Raw genomic sequence first — 23,833 nt, 5'->3', positions numbered from 1 at the left:
CTGCAGTTATCGTCGATTACGGGGTAAAGGTGTATCGGAGAAATTAGAATTGTCATAGGAACGATATGAAATATTCGGTTAAAGTCATTCTCGTTCTATCGGTATTTCGAAGATAAAAGTCATATTATAAAATTATCTAAAAATCAAATATAATACTAGTTACCTTAAGAATTTCTTACTGTTTACTGTTTCACGAATTCTATGTTATAATTGATAACGATATGTAAACTAATTATAAGACTGTATTTGTATATTCGTACAACGTATGATTACAAAATATTTCACTTTATTTGAACAGATTAAATTAGCGCGCGCAAATGTCGCGTGCCAGCTCGTGTCACCTCCCCACCACTTTACTAAACGTATCTGCGACACGGGGTGCCATTGTTCTATCGAAAATCGTGGTGTTTGGATGTGTAACCTTACTCGATGCATTTCGCTATGCCTATTACCGTGTGTTACGTACTTCCATTGCTCTTTCGTAAGTATTTGTACGCTATTATTAGCATTAGTTCGTTAGTACACGTTTATCTAATCGTTTATTAAGCATAGTTAATCGAGTTTATTAAGTATAATAAAGTTAAACAATTCTTGGAGGTTAGTTTACAACTCTTCCGTTAGTCGTACTGTATATCATTCGATTATCGATAGCTTTCGTTGGCAACTTTTAATATAGGATTTATGTCATTTTAACGTTATTGATTTTAATCATGTTCAATCGTTAATCTTCCGTGCAGATTGTTGGCTGACGCGTGGATAACATCGAATAACACATCGTGGATAACAAAGAATAACAATACCGTATGATGTCACAGGAGATTGACAACCGATACGACGTTCTGCTATTTCGTAAGTATTTGTATACTCATATCAGTTTCCTTTAATTACTATCCGTTTGTTCAATCGTTTATACGTAGTTATAGTGGAATTAAGTAATTTCTCGAAGCTACATTAGTCTGTTTTTGTTCGCCGCATCGAAATAAACTTGCACGCGCAAATGTACAGGAAAATATTTTGAGCAAGCTTGTACCACCTGCTGCCAACCGAGTCGCGTGGTATACCTATGCCATGTGGAATGTTATTGTACTGTCGAAACTTGTGGTATTAGGATGTAACCTCGGACGCTTAAAGCACGTCGTTAAGCTATTAACTGCGTATCGTTGCGAGTTTGTAAGCATTTACATGTATCCCTCTACCAACTTCATTTCATTACTGCGCGTTTATTTAACCTTTGCGATAAAGATAAACACATTTTCGAAATAGCCTCGCTCGTCTCTTCCTTTGATCGTATATTTGGCTGTTCGTGCATTATCGATAGCGTATATTACGAACTTTTAACATAAAACTTCGATATGTTTCTAGTTAGGTTTTCATTTTTATTCATAAAGATATTCCTTTTAGAAAGGTAGAGCACGATAAAAGGTAATATTTATTTTAAATTAGACAATCTTTTCTACCAAATACTCTATAATAACTACTTTATTTATATATTCTTATATAAATAATATAAAAATATGTATGAAAATATTTTATTATTATACAAGCTATTATACAAATCGTTCAACATTTCAGAGAAAATTGCAAGTGTCCCAATACTTTTACCCGACGATATACCCGGTCTGTGGTTATGTCATACAACAATGGTTTCTACTCCGCAAGTGTAACGTCCGGTTTCGTTTTCACGCTTCTTACGTTACGTCGAAACGCGATACCCAGCGACGTCGCCGGGTTCGGTCCGCCACATTCACGCTCAGGTATGCATATACACCTGGGAAACACGAGAATCCACGACTTGTCTCTCGAAACGAAACGATCGGTGAATCGTATAGACTCTCGCTCTCGATCGTCGAAAGTTTCGACTTCGTTTCAACTTCGTAACAAGCTTCCCTCACGTTCGTGGAATCTCCTGTTTAATTTCTTCTACTCCGCGAGCTCTTCAAGTTTATATTAAATGCCGGAAATTGTATTTGGGAGCTGTAATCTTCTAGGAGTAATGATAACTTGTGCAGGATATTAAGAAACAGGGGTTGAAAGCTCCAAAGAGTTTACGTACAATGTTCGTGAAGAGTAATCAATGATGAATCTAAAGTCAGTTGTTCTTAGAATGCAACGTAATTTCGTATTTGACGGTAAGTTAGTTCTCTAGTTGTCAGGTTTAACTGCATCGCGAGTTCAGTTATTTTTCGTAAGACTAGCTTCAATCTCGAAACGTGTATAGTAAACGTCTCGGGGGAAAATGAATGATACGAAATGAGATAAATAGAGGAATTGATCCCTAAGAAGATATTAAGAAATATGGTATCATAACATAGAGATTATCAGTGGTATTAATCAAATCCCATGGTACGAAACTGAAATTCTTTAATTAGATTAACATCTTTGTCAAACAAGAAGCCTTTTAATCGAGTTAAATCTGTTTGAGAATCAAACTAGCGGATATTTTTACGAATTAAAAATTTCCATCTCTCGGACGTTTCGCTACGTGTATTATAAAATTCTACCTCGTACGTATCAACTTGGAATTTTAATTACTTCGTTTAATTCAGATATGCCTATCAACCTTTCAAAAAGATAATTTTCCAAGATCCGTCTTTTCATCCATTTGCTTGTATATTTGTTATCCAATTGTTCGTTGTACATTTCCAACCCTATACGTTTAACTAATATGAAGCAAAGAAGGATACTTTGCAGAACATCGTAAAAATAAATTGAATAATTCTTACATTTTTTTCGTAGTGAATCCATATTCGGTTCTCCACCGAAGAAAATTGCGAAACGATTCGCAAGTACTTGCGGCCCGCTGCTAAACACGGCGCCAACGACCGTAGTGCTTTTCGTTGTTCGCCAATATCTCTAGATACTTCTATACACGAGGTGGTTAAATGGTAGCAGCAGAGCGAATCTTTCGTCGTTGCGGTGCACCGCAATTTTCGACCTCTAATTTTATGGTTTTTCGTGGCGGACCCAACGGAGAGGAGGTCTGCCCTCTCAACCAGAAATCCCGCACGGTGAAATACCTTTCGCATACGTTTACGTACGTGCAATTATCCTGTCGGTTACGCCGGTACACACCGATTATTTTCTTGGCGCGTCGCGTGACGAGCATCGTCCTTTTTTCTTACCCTTTCAACCATTCGACGATGGACGAGAATCTTCTCGATGGAGCTACCGTGCCAAAGTATTGTGTTTCAATGTTTATTTTTTTCTTTTCTTTCTTTTTTGGTTGGTTGGTTGTTTTTCTGGCAAGTTAACACTCGCGCCTGTTCAGCTTCGCAGACGCTGCGAAATTGAACACACGCAAGCGCGAATTTGTAGAAAAGATCGACGGTATTCGTTTGATCGCGATTTCTCCGTGTTTTTCTAATGAAAATTTTAGGTCGATCGATCCCTCGGGGAAAGGAGAACGGAAAATTGAAAGAGCAGCGTCATAGCCGGCTCGTGAACACTTTTCATGGCTTGTTCGCGACTTGTTCGACGAGAATGTTCGTTGCAGGATTTTTCAAAAATAGCTATCACTAAATTTAATAAAAAAGCCACAAACTTTTCCATTTATTTCTAATACAGCATATGGCTGTCCACGCTTGACCATCCAATCTTGTTCGGCTTCAAAATCAATAAAAATGTTCACCAGGCGCAGATGTACAATTTTTTAGAATTTTCATTCGGTGATGACTTTTTCTTTCGAAAATTCGACGAACGAAAATTGCTGTCGGACAAATGTGCACATATCGTGGACAATCATATCCCGTTTACGAATCAATGAAAAGTGTTCATGTTGGTGCTGATGATAAATATTGTCATTTGGCGATAACGTTTTTTTTTTTTTTTTTTTTTATGCGGAGAAATGAAAATTTTGTTTGGACAAATGTGGACGATTCGCGGACGAACGAGTACTGATCGTATTTTTTTTTTTTTTTTGCGTGTAAATTCACACTTGGAAACGCCAGTTTTACGAACCGACTGGCGCAACTACTATTAGGTCTTTGCTTCCATACGATACTGCAATAGTTGCTGCTTATTCGATCATATGAATTTTGCTAGTGATTCAAGTAATAATTGTCGATCGAGCTAGATGAAACGAGATTTCTAATGAAAATTATCCTCGGTGACATTTTAATTACGTTACGATATTAAAACACGCAGAAGGAACTTGGTAGCGTTGGCAAGTTATTTTGTTCACCATATATACAATTTCGTAATTTTATGTATCATAAATTTTCATACAATCAATACTTGCGTTAATTTAAAAATATCCAACTCGTTACTTTTCCATTCGACTATCCTTCGCCGCTGACTATGGCCAAGTTTGTTAATAAATAGAATAATCCGCTATTTTCTTTTACAAGCAAGATCACTGGCGAGAAGTCGACCACAATGTGCAATAAGACGACATCGCGTTGCAAAATAGCCTCCTGCAAACGGCCACCGTGGAAATACTGTAAACATCGACGGTCAAGGATTTTCCACGTCTTTTCCCCAATGGCGTTGCTCTATCGATTATCGGCAACGTGTTTTCTCCTCGTCACACGCGTTTTTGCTTCGAGAATATTTCACGTTTTCGTATCCGTAGCAGCTGGAAATAAATTTCCATTTTTAGTGGAAACACTGCGCCGCGACTTTGACCTTGCAGCTACTCCACATTTCTATCTTCGTCCATATGACGTAAGTTTATCAACTTTTATAGCCGTTCGATATTTCCAGGTTTAATCGATATTTTCATTCGAATTGGTACAGAGCGGCGTTTTTAGCCGGACACATGTTTCAGCTTGCGTTCCAAGATCGAGGGAAAAATCTATCCTGAACTTTTGCACGTCGCTGTACCTATACGTACGTGGATGAAATAGTTCGTACGATAGAAAGGGTATGGGTGAGGTATGCAAATTAATTGCGTCGTGTATTATACCGTAAGCTTAATCTTTTAAGCTTCTTTGCGCGCTGTGCGCTTCTCGCATGTGCATGTTAATTGAAAATCCATGTGAAGCAGCAGTTTTCGCGTGATTTAACGAGCTGAGATCGTTTTCCTGACAAATATTCGCTGACTTCCACGATTTGTTTGCCGTGTTTAATTGCGCTCGCGCGTGATCCACGTGCCATTTTCAGTGCAAACCCGAGCTCCCACGTCGAACACACCGATTTCCACGTAATTTTATCGAAGAGTAATACGTCGATAAATTTTAGTACGCGAGTATGATCGATTTGCAGTAACGATACAGAAATAGCATAGAGCCTCTTCGTGTTGTACACGCAACGATCGTAACACGAGTTACTCATTAATTGTTTATTAATTATCTGATCGTTCTATACATTCCGATGCATCGTGTTTCTCCTGCAAGACGGCCGACCGATACAAAACTGTCTCTCACAGTTGAAAACGGAGTTTCATTGCAGTAGAGCGGGAAGAAAAATCGTCGATTTAGCAGAAAAGTGGCGCACTTGGAAACTCGTCGATTTTAAGCTACATCTTGGAAACTTAATTCTAGGAACACTTACTTTTTTAAAACTAAATTATTATTATCATTTTGTTAACAAAGTTACGCGACCTTGTAAAATCACCTTGTAAAATTTTAGTGATATCGGTTGGATCGTGAACGAGTTTCCACAGTGCTGTGTCGGGGCGTGAGAAACTCCTGGGTCCGTAATATACTTTTTAACCCCGAAAAAACGGTGAAAGGTATCGAATCCGTTCGAATAGCAATAAATATTTGGGAGATCGGAACGCCGGAAGTGAATCGTATAAAATACGTATTGATTAGAAAGAGGCGGCCAGAAAGGTGGGGCCATTTGTCCATTTAATGGCGGAGATCTTGACAAAAGGTCTACAAATCCCTCGTGGAACGAGCGGCGCATCGCGGGATAAAGGAAAGTAATGGAAAGCGGACAGTAAATCCAGAGCAAAGCAGCAGCGGCAACTTCCTGGAAAATTTCAAGTATTTATAGTTGCGCACGTAGGCAGCACCGAGTGCCAAGCTTTGGTAAACAGTAACCTGTTTCGTTTATGTCGGATGAAAAGGCGGCGAGTGTATCTTTTACGGCGTTTCAAGGTCTCCGTCGCTCGTGCGTCCATCGAAACGTTATTATTATCATTCGTTTTATTGAACCAGTTAGTTAAACGCAGAATTTAGTTTTAGAAATGTCTCGTGAGATTAGATGATGGAGTGCGTAAACGAATACGAGCGACGACGAATGTACACGTCAAATATAATTGATAATTAATTAATCCGTCAAATATATTAATTTTAATCGACTAGAAATTCTCCTGCAGAAAGGTAATAAGCTTTTAGCGATGGGTCAATCAAAGTTCGAACGCTTCGATTTTCTAAATTACACGCTGTGCAATTATTTTACTTTACATTCATCTATCGATGTTATCACTTACGAAGGTACTTTCTTTCTTCAACAGTTGACAGAGCAGTGTAGTTCTACGTTGAAGTTCGTGTTGGAGTGAACTATTACGTTTTATGTACGCCCTATAGGTATCTTTAAGAGCGATGTTACACGACGTGCTTCTGTTGTCCTACTTTACAATAGTTACGGCACTTTTTCACGACACCTCAGGAAAGCTTCGTACAACGTACGATCTACCTACTGTATGTTCTTTTATGTATTTTATATGTAGAAAGTATGTTTTTACTAGCAAGCAATAACGCTTTCTTACGTCTACCATATACGCACTCGCGTACATATACGTCGCCCGATGGCATTTCGTTAAATTAGGTACGATAATATAGGATTTTTTTTATTTATTTAGAAGTATCAGAAATTAGGATTTCCAATGATTTCTATCTTATATGATCAGTTTATTGATCGATAGATCTATTTACAATGGATTAAACAGGAATTACGATGGTTATTTAACGCGAACTAAATACAGTAATGTGCTATAACTAAGACAACTAGATGGTTAATTCACAACTCACAAGTAGTAGTTTGCAACTCGTAACAACTCAGCAACTCAACTCTCGACTCCTCACCATTCGACTGTCAACTGAACTACTGAACTCGACTCCTTTCATTCCTCTCAACTCACGACTATTCCACTCGACTCTTCATGCGACGACCACCCGGTGAAAACTGCCAGGTCCTTTTGACCTAAGGGCACTTAGGTCTCCTCGCAATACTGTTTATGCTTAATCCGATATTTTTTAGGCCATTTGTCCACGATACTACAATAACGTATGCCATTATACAACAAGTTGGTATTGTACCTTAAATCGCCCACTCAACTTCTACTATGTAACCACAGCAAGGTAACACGAAATTAAAATACAGTACCAAAAAAGAAGATTTGGAAGATTCTGCTGCTAAAATCCATCGCAGCTATCCATGAACGATATTCATAAAAGAGTAATTAGCTCGCTTGTCCCGTTTCATAAAAGAGGAAAACGCAAGACAATATCAAAGAAGATTTCAAAAAAGGAAAACAGCATGTCAGCTTTGCGTGTTTCACTTTGCAGGTATACAGCCTTTATTCAGCCGTAAACCCTGGTAAACCTGATATTCAAGAGACCAATCACGGCACGTTACGTTGATATTTCTGCGCGTTTCGCTTCCTCCTGCTCGCTTAATTTTCCAAGGGAATTTATAACGATCGGTCGTGGAAGAGAAAGGAAACGGTAGGATGTTCGCGACGAAGAGGTTGAATCGGCGAAATACGAAGAAAGGCGCCGTAATTATTTCGCATTCGTATCGAAGCGGGAATTGAAACGAAGAACACGCGCCACCGGTTGCGATAGTTTCGCGCCTGTGCGCACCAACGCTGACGATACGGCGCGGAAAACGTTTTTCTCTCGGTTGAGCCGTGTGGTCGTTACGCAGCGAACGTCTTGCCGGTAAAAAGGATACTTTTGTAAAAATCCACCTGGCGCTCATTGAACGGAGAACGACAAAAGGAAAGGAAAGAAATTTCTCGAGTTATTGTCCGCCGCAGTAGAATGGCCCGCGATAAGTCAGACGTCGAGAGCACGTTCTTCAATACGCTGGATTTCACTTCGTCAGAGCGTACAAATCGCGAGATTCTGTTGCTTGAACGCGTGTTAACGCGTTGCTGTCTTGGTTACTCGATATTTAAACCGATTTTCGTCCTTTTTTTTTATTGTTAAATAATAGCGAATGATTTACTCGAGTCTTTCGCATCTAACTGTATACGATCCATTAAGCACCGAACGATGCGCATATTACAATTTATCTTAATGATATGGATACTTCGATTTCTTTAACTTTCTTAAGATCAGTTGAATCTGAGCGGAAGAAAGAGCGAAAAAACGACGCGCAATTGTACACGGTGAAACAGTGCTCTTGCATCGTCTTCAATCTCCACCGTCAGTGTCTCTTCCACTGCTTCTTTTTCCATCAAATTCTTATTCGCTGTTCTTATTCGTTCGTACAAAGAACATTCTAATAATATGAATCTTGTGTTTTTGTACCAGCCACGTTCCCCCATTCCCCCTTCTCTATTCTTCGCCTGTATCCTCTTTCTTTGTAGCAGAATGCTTTCTTTTGCCAGTTAGTCTCGGTTGATCTATCCTTCTTATTGCCTTTAGCGAGATTTTAAAATTCATGTACTTTTCCCCTCCTTACTATTTCCTTCCCTTAATCCCCCGTACCTTTCCTTCTTCCATCCTCTTCCACGTGCTATCCTCGCTCGCTTTAACTTGTTCCGTATTTTCCATTATTCACGGTCTTCCATATCCTGCTACGTACCTGGCAAGTGCTCTAGTTCCATGAGTTTCCTCCAGTCGCGTTTTCTATTCGTTTGGTCGCTTCCCTTCCGATCGTCCCTCTACTTCGCCATCGGTTTCTCCGAGCGTATCCACGTTCGTACACTTACGAATTTCCCTTAAACGCTGTTTGCGTCGTCGGCAACGTTAACGCTGACGAAGATCGGTGGTGGATACGCGAAAGACGCTTGCTCCGTGGGATCTCCTCTCGGTCTGGCCCATCGGTCTTGTCCACGACGATTCGCCGCTGTATTTCCTCGTTTAGGAAATTTAACGATGATAAAGCGGAATGGTTACGGACTTGGGAACAACAAATTAACGAAGAGAGAATAAACGAAGGCTCGCGGTCGCGCCCTCTCGCCTCAGATTTCATTTATGCCCTTAATCTAAACTTCGCAGACCGCTCCCGTTGCTCTTAAATCAAGCACGCGTTGAAATAATTCAGGCTACCTTACGGGTTCGCGCCTACACCTCAGAAACCCGATTTACCGTATCGGAGGAAACTTTGGCTGAATAAAGTGGCCCCCGACTCGCGCCACCCTCGCCCGCCTTTCCAAGATCTACAAGAGCCACGGTATACATTTAGCAAAAGCGCGAACGGTGTTCACGAAACGGTAGCGATATCTCTCGTAGGATTTTATAGAGTCCTTGATATTGCGAGCGGGCTGTTGTAAATCTTGTTTAGCCTGCGGTAAATATAATATGATACGGACTTCTTGGAACAACTCGCAGCAAGTTTATTGGGAATTTATACGGTTATGGGCGAGAAAGGTACTCGTGAGTCGTGCTTTCTTCCCCCCTCCCCCTTTTTTTTTATTATCATTCGTGTCTTTTTTTTTCTTCTTTGTTTTCGCCAAGAATTATTAGCGAGTTACGAGCCGATTCTCTCGGTGATTCTCGTCGGTGATTTACGTAGAATACATTGGATACACGTTCATTTACTTCGCGAATATTCGCGAACGAATTCGTGTCTTGGCGCATGACGCTTGCGAAATACCTGGCTGTTACAGCGAAAATTGGAATTCGTAGCATCGAAATTCCACGGCGAACGAACTCGTATCTATCGATAACGTTCGTAGACTTTGTCTCCGTCGCAATAAATACTCGGATCTGTATCTTCCGTTTTCGTTTGAACGCGTCTGATAACTTCGGATAATTGCCGAATCCCGTGACGATCGAAGCATTCGCAAAAATTGAAGCCAGTTGGCTTAGCATTACAGAAGCTCGATTCTTTCTTGCTGTAAAGAATCGGATTGGCAGCTTCGAAAATACGTTTTTAACGCTTCCCGATCGATCTGAAATTGCGCGAAAAGAGCGAAGTCGTCTGGTCTTGCGAAAAGGCCAATTCTCGTGTAACACGTATTTCGCCATTAAGACAAAGCGATCCGAGGTCTGCATCTTTCATTTCTATTCAGACACGTTCAAATACCTTGCGATAATTTGCAAACGCAGCGACACAAAGCGAGCCACCCTATCTGTGTCAATAATCCTTACATTCGGTTCTTTAGCCAGCATCGATTTCTCTGAAAGAAGACGAACAATGCGTGTGGTATGCCGCCGGTGCCGCTTGAATAAATGATAAACGCGGTAAACAGGGTCCTTTTCGTCTCCTCTGCTGTCTGTTTCATGGGCTGAATAGTCGCTGGTATATATATCGAGCTCAGCTGGATTTCGATGGAGTTTCTTTTTTCTCGTGGTTGGGGTTTCTCGGCTTTTCGCGTGTTTTCTCAGTCTGCGCGGATAAATAGAAATTTTTCACCGGTGAAAGGGGATGGCCGCGCCGCTGGCATTCAGAACCCGGAAGCCGTTTAATGTAACGGCCGAGGAATGCGTGGAAATTGCGACCCCGTCTGCTCTCTCAGGATTAAGATCGAGATAATTACTCGGCGCCCGCGAAACGTACGACCAGACGCGCCGTCCCGACGCCTCTGTCACGAATCGCTCACTACCGAAAGCACCGTCGCTCTTCTCGCGATCGAGTTCTTCCCCGAAATTATGAAACACTGAGTCAGCTTTTTCTGCTTTGCTCGGCGAATAGACGGCAGTCAGATCTTTTCTGACAAGTTTGGAGAATAAGTGATAGTCAGATATCTCTGACAAGTTTGGAGAATAGACGATAGTCAGATTTCTCTGGCAAGTTTAGAGAATAGATGATAGTCAGATATCTCTGACAAGTTTGGAGAATAGGTGATAGTCAGATATCTCTGACAAGTTTGGGGAATAGGTGATAGTCAGATATCTCTGACAAGTTTGGAGAATAGGTATTAGTCAAATATCTCTGACAGGTTTGGAGAATAGACGATAGTCAGATTTCTCTGGGAAGTTTAGAGAATAGGTGATAGTCAGATATCTCTGACAAGTTTGAAGAATAGGTGATAGTCAGATATCTCTGACAAGTTTGAAGAATAGGTGATAGTCAGATATCTCTGGGAAGTTTGGAGAGTAGGTGATAGTCAGGTATCTCTGGGAAGTTTGGAGAATAGGTGATAGTCAGATATCTCTGACAAGTTTGGAGAATAGACGATAGTCAGATTTCTCTGACAAGTTTAGAGAATAGGTGGTAGTCAGATTTTTCTGACAAGTTTGGAGAATAAGTGATAGATATCTCTGACAAGTTTGGAGAATAGGTGATAGTCAGATTTTTCTGACAAGTTTGGAGAATAGGTGATAGATATCTCTGACAAGTTTGGAGAATAGGTGATAGTCAGATATCTCTGACAAGTTTGGAGAATAGGTGATAGTCAGATTTCTCTGACAAGTTTGGAGAATAGGTGATAGTCAGATTTCTCTGACAAGTTTGGAGAATAGACGATAGTCAGATTTCTCTGGGAAGTTTAGAGAATAGGTGATAGTCAGATTTCTCTGACAAGTTTAGAGAATAGATGGTAGTCAGATTTTTCTGACAAGTTTGGAGAATAGGTGATAGATATCTCTGACAAGTTTGAAGAATAGGTGATAGTCAGATATCTCTGAGAAGTTTGGAGAATAGGTGATAGTCAGATTTCTCTGGGAAGTTTAGAGAATAGGTGATAGTCAGATTTCTCTGACAAGTTTAGAGAATAGGTGGTAGTCAGATTTTTCTGACAAGTTTGGAGAATAGGTGATAGATATCTCTGACAAGTTTGAAGAATAGGTGATAGTCAGATATCTCTGAGAAGTTTGAAGAATAGGTGATAGTCAGATATCTCTCGGAAGTTTGGAGAATAGGTGATAGTCAGGTATCTCTGGGAAGTTTGGAGAATAGGTGATAGTCAGATTTTTCTGACACGTTTGGAGAATAGACGATAGTCAGATTTCTGTGACAAGTTTGAAGAATAGACTATAGTCAGATTTCCTCGGTAGGTTTGGAGACTACGTTGCGGTGTATTCACGCATACCCATCCGTAGGTTTTTGGGAAATGTTTATCGCCTCGAAAGTCGCGCAACGGAACACTCACTCTGAGAAGAAGGGTCGCTCTCTTCGCGATCAAGTTGCTCGATACTTTCAGAAGCGAGATCATATGCTTTTGGTGAGTTTGGGAAGTAGATACTAGTAGCGCGTTCGTTCGTAGTTTTCCTGCGGACTTTTATTCCTCCGAGAGTCACGCAACGAATCGCTCACGCTCGAAATAGAACGATCGAGTTCTTCCGTGAGCAAAAGTCTCGGAAAACGATGTCGCAAATTCGCTAGCGTATAATTTTTTATCGATTTTCACGTATCCGATATATTTTCGTTTCACGATTCCAATATTCGCCGATAATCGTTCATGGGAATCGATCGGTGAGAATCGCGTTCCAATTCCCCTGCTTCTCTCATTTTCCAAGTTCGTCATCACGCAATCTGATTCCCCGCCATTCCGGATCTTGGGTTCACCGTCCTCTAACTACTTACATAAACTTTTCACCTTCTCATATCAGTTTCCGTTCCTCCACTCCAATTCGTTCCAACTTCGTTAGTTGGGCAAGTTCGATGAACCGTCGGACGAACGAAGAAGGTGACAACGCGACAAACAGGTGACGATGACGCGTCGACGAAAGCTTAACAAACCGACAGGGTTTATGTTAGAGTCTTTACAATTGATAACGCGTTATCACGCTGTTAGTTGTAGCGCGGTAGAATCTGTCGTAATCGAACCAACAGGGAGACGGACGCGCTCGGATAATGGCAACTTTCGGATAAATAGAAGCAGTCGCTTTTCTCGCGTTAAATTCTATTTATTCAAATAGGGATCGTGCAAGTTGTCGGTTCGTTCTATTTGACATGCGAGAATTTGATATTTTTGAAATATCGCGTTTCATGCGGGAAACCGTACGTGAAAATTATCAGAAGCTTCGAACGAAACTGTCGCGTCGGTGATATTTTATTTAATCGTCATCGGTCGAGCGAACGTGTACACGAAAATTTGTCAAATAACGGCGGCTCCAGGCCTCCTCCATGAAATTTCTACCGTTGAACGCGTCGAGTTTTTCGCATACCAGAAGTGTTTTTCGATAAAACGAGGGTTGGTCGAATACGCCGTTATGGAAAAAACCCAATCCCCAGTTAAATGCGTATTTAGCAAACTCGACGCGTGAGAAATTAAACGAAGTCTTTGATATTTAATAACGTTTCCCTTTGAAATAAAATAGTTTGCCACGGTGGACTCGTGAAATATCATTTCTACTTATTCATTTATTTATTTATTTATTTATTCATTTATACACCTGGATGAATGCATCAGTGAGAATACGTACATTTAGAACGACAGGTGATTACCTGATACAGGTATGCACGTAGAAACAAAGAAGATACGTTCGCACAGAGACCCTAATGACAGTGTCGGTTCCAAAAAATTAACCAGTTAGATATTTTTCACGAGTATACTCGAAGAAATGGCAATATCTTGCCTCACGACGAGTCCTGTCGCTAATAAAATCAATAAAACGGTCATTGTAACAACCGCACTATTCTGTGCCTCTGACGAGTATACTCGCCAACGCTTACTTCTTACGACACATTTTAGGTACACGTTTCTCAAAGAGCAACAGCTAACTGGTCAATAGGCAGAGTTTGATAAGAACGTAACTAAATGATCAATCGGCAAGTGTTCGGTTCGTGGCCACCGTGAATTAAACCAAACTGAAATTTAATCCAAAGCAAGTTACTAAATTACCAAAGAAAAGAACAAGACGGAAAGTACAGCTACGAGAGCTTCGAAACCAACAAATTAGAGAAAATTGTCAAACCACTTCGCCCTTTGCGCGAACTCGAGGCGTCGGATTTGAAAGTAAGATGACGTCGTGAGTGCGCCGAGTCCTTCCGAAACCGTGCGGAGGAAATTCGTTTCTCGGTTACGTTCTCGATGGAGGCAGACTATGCCGTGGCGGGTTACCGGGAAAGCAGGCGAACAATGCGAAAACTTCTCTATTCAATGGCGTTCGAACGAACTCGTCGTCGCGTGGCCGTCTCCCCGACGCGAAATGACTGCCGTCGGGGCATGGATCGTATAAAATTGCGCATAAGTTAGCCCGAGTCTCTTGCCGTACGAATAAACGATCTCCAGGTCGCCGGCGCGGCGTAATGATACGCTTCGGAGAATGCAACGATGAAACGACTTCCCTCGGCTTCGTGCTCCTCGTACTATGGCATATCGCACGAGCTACGTGTTTGAATATCGTCTCATTTTTTCCCACGATATCGAGCTGAATTAGAAAATTGGGAATAAAGGAATTCGTAGCGATCGCCGCGTATTACAGTAAAATTACAGCGATGCTTTCGCCCGGCATCCTACACGATCTTTTTTAATAATAAGACCGACGATTTTGTGAATTGATTTTGTAATTTTGTGAATGTGAAACGGTATCGATTGTCCAAACGGCGAAGTCTCGACAACGTCCAATATGCCAAGACGCGGTTACACGAAGGACGCATCAGAATTCTTCCGGTGGTTCTCGAGATTAGCCCGAACATACGGGCGCTTACCGGGGATTTTTATTTTATGCTACACGTAGATGGAAGATAGATGGGTGAAATTGATTTTCTGAAGGTTACTTCGTAGCAAGAGAATTAGTGTTCACGGGTGTCTTCGGGTCTTGTAGAACTGTTCCGCTATGTAAAATCTCGTAAAAACAACGGAAATCTCCTGCTGCGTCGCAACGATCCGATACTTGGTCAAACTCGATTTCGGATTTACTTCGATCAAGGAATGTGGCTGGTAAGAACCAGCACCCGATTCCCACAAATTCCTGCGAAACTACAAATTTGAATTTTACCAAACTCCTACAAACTTACGCAAACCTACCCAAACCATCGTCCATCGATAGTTCCCAATGTATTAGGTTATCGCAAAAGTTTCTTTCGCTTCGTAAGGAAATAACAGATGCACAACGTTTCTTCCTTTATACCATTTTGTCGAACGTTCGCTTTTCCTCTAATAAAACAAAACGGGTCTTACATAATTCATCTATTATTCACAGTGAATCTGTCATTTCTTTATAAAAGGAAAGAAACTTTCGGACGCCTACGATTTCCAAATTTTCCCTGTACCCTGGCCAATTTCCAATTTGCCCGCTACTCTTTGCCAATTTCTAATTCATCCCAACTTCAGTCTGCCTGCGTTCTACGCTTCTTGATCCATTAATCCGCAGCGATCCCTCGAAACGCCGGATCCCAACGCATCCCACTGTTCCCCCGTGCATCCATCAGCCGCCCCCTCGGCCCCCTCGAAAACAGGCAAAACACGCGTGTCTCTGTTGTTGGATCCGCGGATCCGCTTAAACCCGAGCACGCTAGTCGCGACGCGATGCCACGCAATCGCCGGGAGAAGAGTTCTTTTAGAGCCGTCGAAGGCAGAACGCCGACGACGTTGGCGGGGTCGGAGCGGAGAAAGCCGGGGGAGCGGCGAAGCGAATGGGAAACAATAACGATACAGCGTTCCATAATGCATATCAACGGCTGCCAGGCTCTCATTTCCCGCCACGTTTTCCTGCGCTCACTTCCCCTCTTGTCTCGCTGGTCGGTACATCATTAAGCTCGCGACGAGGTCTCTTCCTCCCCTGCGCCAACCTCCGGATGCACCGTATTCCCTGCAACCGCGTGATACGCCTGCACCATGCACCCTACACTGTTATGGTTAGTCCTGGCGATGGCTTTCGAGATGCCCAGTTTCCTCTCGGATCACGGCGAATTATCGATCCGAGGGATGCTGTGTCACACTCTTCTCGTTCCGCTTCTTCGACGAGAAGAAACGCGCAAGTTTGGAGGTTTCGGTGTTCTCTGAAGTTGCGCTCGAGCATAGCTGCACGTTTTGGGTCGTCGCTGATCAATGAACCGCGACACGGTGAAAATAAAAGAGACAAATATCGATTAGACGCGGTGAAAGGCGGATTGCGAAGAAGAGTCGTTCGAAGCGACGCCTCGAACGAGATCGTCGAGTTGTTTGGCGAAGCGTTGCGTCGATCGAAGGAGGTCCGGTTATCTTATCGGGAAAGTTACTTCTCAAGATCCGTCGACAGGTTGGGAATCGTGGCGAATTATCGATCCAGGGGATGTCGCGTCTTTCTCTTCTGGTCTCTCGTTTCCTCGGCTGATAGAAGTTGGTGGTTTTATATTCTCCAAAGGTAATTCCAAATGCGAAGTTGGTTCAGGGTATTCCTGCTATCAATTTGGAGATGGTTAGGGATCGTCGCTGAGGAAGCGAGACGAGATCGGAACAAGGCAGACAAATATCGATTAGACGTCACGGAAGCCAGATCGCGAAGAGTCGTTGAAGCTGATATCTCGAAGGAAATCGCGTGCAATTGTTTCACGAAATTGAAAGAGCTCTGTCTATCGTTACTTACTTGGGAAACTTGCTTCTCAAGATGCGTCGACTGGTGCCCAATCACGGTGCGTCGTAGATCCAAAGGATACGCAGTGTCTTTCTCCGGTTGTTTCGCTTCTTTCATCAAAATTTCTCTCTTTCAATTTTCTAAAATCGTATATAGATATAAGATAGAACTTCGTTCATACGAACGAAATTTAGTATCGGCCGCTTATCCGAACTTCAGCTGATCTCCTGTTATTTTAGGTTGTCCGGAAAGCGTCTTTCTTTTACAGACGCGTCTTTTGCAACGACGCATCTTTATACAAACATGAAACCTAATCTGTCAAACGTTGTAATCTTCATCTCGATAGAACAAAATGGATCATAGGTAATTCGATAAAATAATATCTTTTTTTTTGGTAGCCTATTTACAATCAATTCTCATTGAGAATTATAAGTAAATTATTTTGGCGTGGTACTGTAACTTGGATTATGAGAGTTTATAGTATATTTGATCCTAGTTGAATCTAATGCTTGAATCTAAAGGGTATTGTCTTTTTAGTCTGCGCATCTGATTCGTCGTGTCAAGTAATTGGCTAACTAATGGGTTTTGGTGCTTGTTAACTCTTATATTATATCTGTTTCTGAACTTGGATGTTTCTTCTTTAAATTATTTTGGCGTGGTACTGTAACTTGGATTATGAGAGTTTATAGTATGTTTGATCCTAGTTGAATCTAATGCTTTAATCTAAAGGGTATTGTCTTTTTAGTCTGCGCATCTGATTCGTCGTGTCAAATAATTGGCTACCTAATGGGTTTTGGTGCATGTTAACTCTTATATTATATCTGTTTCTGAACTTGGATGTTTCTTCTTTAACCCCTTAACCTACAACTACGGACATAGCCCGTAGTAGATGATCGGATCAAACGATCTAACGGTTAACTGTGGATATAAAATAATATAAAAAAAAGCGAAAAATGTTGGGCATCCATTATTTCCTTATAAAACGGAAGAAATGTTTCGGACCACCCAATACGAACTACCGGCGAGCGTCTTTGCATTTCTTGATACGTCCAATAATAAGATGTATATGGAGTAAGAGCACGCATTATGCGACACGGTCTCGTACTCCCAGTCGATACTAGTTCGCCACATTATTATGTGTTTAAGAACAAACGTTTCGTGGAATCCTCTTATGTAAAGGATGTGAGTTCCTATTATGTGAACGAACAATCATAGACGGTGAGGAGAAATAAGCGGACTCCTGTTATACGAACGACCTGGTTATGCGAACCGACTTTGTTCCTTTGTTAATGGGTTCGTATAAACGGAGTTTCTCTACTGTACTTACTTAGGAAAACGTGTCGACTGCTTTCGACTCGTAACGAATTATGTATCCGAAGGATATCCTTTCTTCTTTCTCTACACCTTTCGATAGCGAGACGTAGCGAAGTATTATGTTGTCCGGAAAGTATCTTTCTTTCGCAAACGTGTTTTTTATAACAATGCAAACGTGAAAGCAAGTGTGTGAAATGTGGCGGTGTTTATCTGAACAGAAGAGAATGGATCGTACGTAATTCGACAAAATAATATAAAAGAAAAAACGTTGTGCGTCTATTATTTCCTCGTGAAACGAAAGAAACTTTTCGGACAACCTAATAGAAGGAAACGTTTCGCGAAAGAAACCAAAATAAACGAAGAGCTTCTCCATGATATTTGATACCGCATCTATTGTATTTTATTGAAATTTTCCCTCCGTGTGCGATGATCGTTTAAATACTTGCTGCAAGTGTATTGACATGGCAAATGACCGAAGTATGCGAACAGTTGTAGCTAGACTGCGGATGTTCATGCACGTATGAAAAATTTGCAGGCGAACAAAGACACGTACGCGATATTCGAAGCGAGCAACGATGTTTTTCGGTATTTAGCGAGCGAAACGAGTCTCTGGTTAGGTAGCTTCGATCAACGCTAACTTTATCGGACCCGGCCGAACGACCGGTTTCAGAATTTAATTAAAAATTCTCGTATTAACAAAATTTGGGAAATCGATTAATCGGACAACGTAAGAATTTATATAAAATTAGAGGAAATAACAACGGACGTACGATTTTAAATTAAATTTTAAATCGGCTGTTCCACCGGGTCTGGTAAAATTAGCAAAATATAAACTTAGAATCCACGGCTTGACTGTAGTAAATTAAGAAAAAGATAAAACAGAAAACACTCGTTTTCCGTGTGTTCGTTACGGAACACCGTGTACACGAGAATCGGAAGACACTTTGTCCACGGCGCGGAATAAATGGAGAACGTCGCGTTCCAAGTTTAATGATCCGCCGACCGGCACTCATATTGAAGCATCGTATACAACTCCCTGAAGGGCCCACGAATTCCGATCAATATTCGAAGCAATTCGGAGCTCGTACATTCGAGATAAGTCGAGGCATCCTGAGATCTACGCCACCGGGGTATACCGTATGCATCGGAGACCAAAGAGCACGTGCACCTACTTTGGAGTTGGCGAAGGTACCTTGTTCGTATTACGATTAGGTAGCGAGTTTGATACAGTGTAAATTAGAAACTTGGTCCGGTTCTAACGAGATGTTGCTGAGAGGATTTCGAGACTCTACGAATGCTCGAATTAAGTTGAAGAAACAATTCAGTCGGAAGCTTCGTTTCATTTTCAATAAAATTTTATTCTTCCAGAACGTAATCGTCCACGTTGTCGTTCAAGAATAACTTTCATTGCCAGTAGATGATTTTTTTCGTGAGCCGCGAAGTCGACGATCGTTCCAACACGTTCAGATCTGACACATCGCTCTGAATGCAGAGATCGTACTTTTGCCTATGGCAAAACACGACGAAGTTAAAATCGATTTGATATAATGCGTGGAAAGAAGTCAAGGTGTGAAAAAAGCCAATGTAGAGGTTGTTCAACTGGCGTCGGGGTTACCAATTTGTAGAGGTTTGTGTGTAGAGGATGGTTGGTCTGTGAGGTTCGATGGACGAGATTGCTCCTTGTTGAAACCGTCGAATATATTTAAAATGATAAATTAGTATACAGATAATGTTCGCAAAGACGCTCGTACTAACCGATTCGGTTAATGACTCTTTAATTAGATCGCTGATAATTCGTTGATAACTGGTTGACAACTGATCGACAACCGACTGAAATTTATTTGATATACCGCGTGGAAAAAAGTCAAGGTGTGAAAAATATCGATTTTAACTTCCTCGTGTTTCACTATAAGCAAAGGTATGGTCTTTGCATCCAGACCAATCCCAATGTCCCAACGTTATATATATGTAATATATCGTACGAAACACCCGATACGTGTCTCCATCCATAGAACAAGTCGCACCGTCTTCGACGATGCCCTCGAGACAACGACATGCTTTGAACCAGTTCGATCGAAACTCGAAACCTTTGCAGTAGGCGTTCGTTGAAGTTTGTATTCAGTTTAGCGCGAATGTTGCTACGGTGCATCGTTAACGTCGAGATGTACACGTACTTGTTGCTGAGAGTTCTCCACGCAGTTTCAATGCACGCGTATCGTACGTGCAACTTGATAGGTTTAAAGAACGTTCTCGGTTTCCTATTTTATTCGATGTGTTTCGATAGAATTGCGCGTACACCCACAACAGGTCACAGACACCTGCTACTGATTATACGCGATTATTGCGAAACTGCAACAAATTTTACTTTACTTCCGTACGTCACGACGTACGTAACAGCGGCTATTCGACCGAAACGCGTCGCAAGAATTAAGCGACGACGAGTATACTCGTCGAGCACGCAGTCCGACGTGGCAATATAGAAATAAATCGCTTTAGTTTTTAATCTCATTGCCGTCGTAACACGGTATATTGGCATTTCTTCGTGACGAGTATACTCGTCAGAAACAGGTAACCGGTTGAGCGAGTGAAGGCAGCGATTTCACTTAACGTCAGGAAAATAGAAGAAACATTCTGCGAATACTTGTGCCCGGTAATCGTACGCATCGTATCGGTACGCGTGAAGAAACTGCGCTTGGCAACGACGTTTAATCTTCGATCGGCGGCGCCAAGGAACGTGAAACCGCGGTCGGATCGATAGTCGAGGCCTGAATTTCGCGAGCTCGCGGCAACAAAGCGCGTTTCCTCCCGTTTCTTTTTGGGGTAATTAACCCGTGCTCATGCTGGTATCGTTCCGCGGAGTTAACGTTTCGTTAAGGGGGTTTCCTGAATTAGAATGTTCTAAAACAGCGTCTTTTTGTGATTTTTTCTAGGAGGGAAAGAAAGAAACGAAGTTATTGAATTTCGAGCTGTGGTTTTATATATATTTAAGGAATAAAAAAAAATTTTTTTTTAAGTAAAAAGAAAAATCGGCGTGTAGGATCTACCTCGTGATTCTCGACTGAAACAAAAAACCAAAAAAGGATTAAATTATTATATATTTTTCTTCTGGGCGAACTAAGAAAATTCGTGGAAAAGTTTATTCAAATAATTGTTATAGCACCTTAAAGTTTATCTGTCTTTTTAACCCGCCAAAATTTTTAATTTCACATCTTTTTCTGCCGTTGTTTAGTTAAGGACACCCCGACAATCAACGTGATAAACGGCGCTCGTCGTTTGCGTTGCTTTATTCGGTTTGGGTTTGCGGCAGAGCTCGCGTGATCTTTTTACGAAGTCTTTTTTAGAAGCTTGACGATTATTTCTAACTTATATATTTAGTTGGATACTTGGACGAAGAACAAGGATGATTTTGTACTGTTTTAAACGTTAATTTCGATAGAATTATTTCTGTATTAATTATTTCTCGTTCTTAATAGCTTTCAGGATGCTTAATACGTTTTCAATATCGTTACTCGTGGTATGTCACTGTAGTATAAAAACATGAAAGTTCAGCTTGTATTTAGCAAACGATGGTAACCTTTGACACGTATTACTCGGAGCAAACTAGATGGGAAAAGAAGATGAAAGTGTGAAGAATCGGATATAATTGCTATTTGCTATTTAATATTTCACTGTCAGCGACACGCTGTAATTACTAAATATTTTACCGTAATCAAATAGTCGGCCATCGGAGAATTCAGAACAATTGATATTATTCTCTAATGAAATCTACCTCTGCGAGAAACTCTGAACAGCCGAGTCAGCATCGTTTTAATTAAATATTACGTTATATAACAATCCTAGGAGAGTTTGCACGATACGAAATCGTTTAATTAAACGTCCTTCCCCTTTGAGTCCAGAATAATAATTACTATTCTAAGGTGGATTACGCGTTACCTCTGCAAAGTACGAACCAACGATCGAACAAAAATTTCAGTCTCGACCCTTGCAAAAATTTCTAACGAAGCTTCAAACTCGAAATTGATCGATCCATCTCTGCGAGACCAACTTAAACAATTAATAAGCAACGAGAAGAGAGAAACACGCTCGCGCTTCGGGACTGGCTATTTGCATACCAAAAAGATCTATTCCCGCGCCAGTCCAGTATAGTTGGTCTAAAAAAGATTCGCGAGAACCGTTGCCTCCGTCGTTGTTACGCGAGAATCCTTAATCACGATCGATTCGTATAAAAGAAGAGGACAAATTCGAAGGAAACACCAGCCAGCTACCAAAATCGTAATCCTATCCGACAGTACCATTTTCCTGAAAATCGTAACGAAGGCGACACGCATACGCGCACGCTCTTCGCTTAACGAAGCACTTTCCATTCCACGCGCATTTCCGGTCAACCCTGACATCGAATCCTCCTGGTGATTGCAGTCTCAGCGACGCTTTCCATCGAACGTATGCCGAATTTTCGAGTATCCAAAGCTGGAGAATCCGGGCCAGGATTTCTCGGCCGAGTAACGCGACGTATTCGAGCTGATCTCGCCTGCTTAAGATTCGCGCAAGGAAGAACTTTCGCCGATTTGCGAAAGCTACGCGGATATAAAAGTCTGATACGAGAGTGGCACGATGTCTCGTAACGATTTCGAAGCCGTGAAAGGGGAACGGCCAGGAATGATATAATAACTTTATTGTTCTTTGGAAATCGTGTTTATTGAGTTTGCACGGTCGTGCGCGGGTGTGAGATGGTTTTACGGCGATGGTTTTATGGTATCCGACTTGGCAAACAGTTGCATGGATTTACGCGTGTGTGTCTCGAATATTTCTCGAGGATTTTCGTTTGGTTCACGAGCGGAAACGCTGGATGGATAACGCTTTACTAAATGGATGGATTACGCTATTAGTAAGAAACTACTGCGACAACCCAATAGTTTGCACGTTTCGTATATTTTCTCGTATGACGTGCATCCTGTGCGATGTTACGCGTTCAAATTTTCTATAAACGCAGGAACATGCGCAGCGTAGGAAACGCCAGACGCTGACTGGCTGAGCGATTAGCGCACACGCGACGAGGACGATTGGCGCGTGGACGAAAAGAGAGAAGGAACACGCGTAGCAGCGTTTCGTATCGGTAGCAATTGTTGGAACGAACGAAACCGTCTCATGGACGTCCTTTTTATCGTCTACTTTCCATCTAGGAACGTGGAGAATGGGCATGGACAACTAACTCACGATCTTCCGTTCGAGCGAGATAAAATACAGCGCGATGAATTTTTTCATTGTTAGAACGGCTGACAATGCGCATTATTCTTTTTCCGCTTTTGTGTTATATCCGGTTTGTTCGTTATCCTTGCCTTAATTAAGATTCGAAGACGGAAAAGAGGAAAATCGCGTCCGCCTCTTTCTTTCTCTCCTTTTTTTTCTCTCTCCTCTTCCCCTTTTATCCGCTCGTTTCCGCCTCTTTATTTTTGTCAATCTTTTGTAAGCACGAATTTGTAACGACGGGAAACGCGGGTCGAATGTAAACCGTGTAGTTTGCTCGAGATCTGCATTCGTCTCGTCGCTGACGAATTTTTCTCGTCGTCGCTTTATCTTCAAAATCGTTGATTATACCGTTGCGACCTATCTCTCTTCAAATTCGTTTCAATTCACCCGAAATTCTGTCCTATCGCTATTCTATCGGTGATTTCGCTTGTAATACGCGGCTCCTTTCGAGTCTCTACGCTTGTTCTTTGTTAGTCGAGTAGCTTGAAACTACCTACAGGGTAACCGTGTCTGGTGATACGGAGCAACGCCTGATACGGAACGGTATCTGAGCAAGCAACTCACGAGAGATCGATAGAGCAAAGGCGTGAAATGATGCTTCGTCGAATGCGAATGACGAGCTTACTCGTATTGGGCTGGCAACTAAGTGATTGCGGATTTTGTCAATACCATCTAATGACAAAATCCGCAATCGCTTAGTTGCCAACCCAATATTTCAGCTTCGCTTGCAAATCTGTCGTCGAACGCATTTTTCGTGTCTTTCGTCG

General features: G+C 41.7%; 2 long non-coding RNA genes across 3 annotated transcripts; both read left to right on the top strand.

The window, feature by feature from the left end:
* The first annotated feature begins 304 nt into the window (after positions 1–304).
* Positions 305–8,747, top strand: LOC126921408 (uncharacterized). Of its 2 annotated transcripts, XR_007712320.1 has the most exons (4): positions 305–481; positions 738–849; positions 2,737–4,662; positions 4,766–8,747. It is a non-coding gene; the product is annotated as an uncharacterized LOC126921408 (long non-coding RNA). The 2 variants fall into 2 exon arrangements; XR_007712319.1 differs by having other exon boundaries at positions 354–481; positions 2,737–8,747.
* A 36-nt stretch (positions 8,748–8,783) lies between these two features.
* On the top strand, positions 8,784–11,489 carry LOC126921409 (uncharacterized). Its single transcript, XR_007712321.1, has 3 exons — positions 8,784–10,904; positions 11,090–11,126; positions 11,201–11,489. It is a non-coding gene; the product is annotated as an uncharacterized LOC126921409 (long non-coding RNA).
* The last annotated feature ends 12,344 nt before the right edge of the window (positions 11,490–23,833 follow it).

The sequence above is a fragment of the Bombus affinis genome, chromosome 10, assembly GCF_024516045.1.
Source record: "Bombus affinis isolate iyBomAffi1 chromosome 10, iyBomAffi1.2, whole genome shotgun sequence".
Lineage (NCBI taxonomy): Eukaryota > Metazoa > Arthropoda > Insecta > Hymenoptera > Apidae > Bombus > Bombus affinis.
This window is presented reverse-complemented; position numbering and strand designations above follow the sequence as displayed.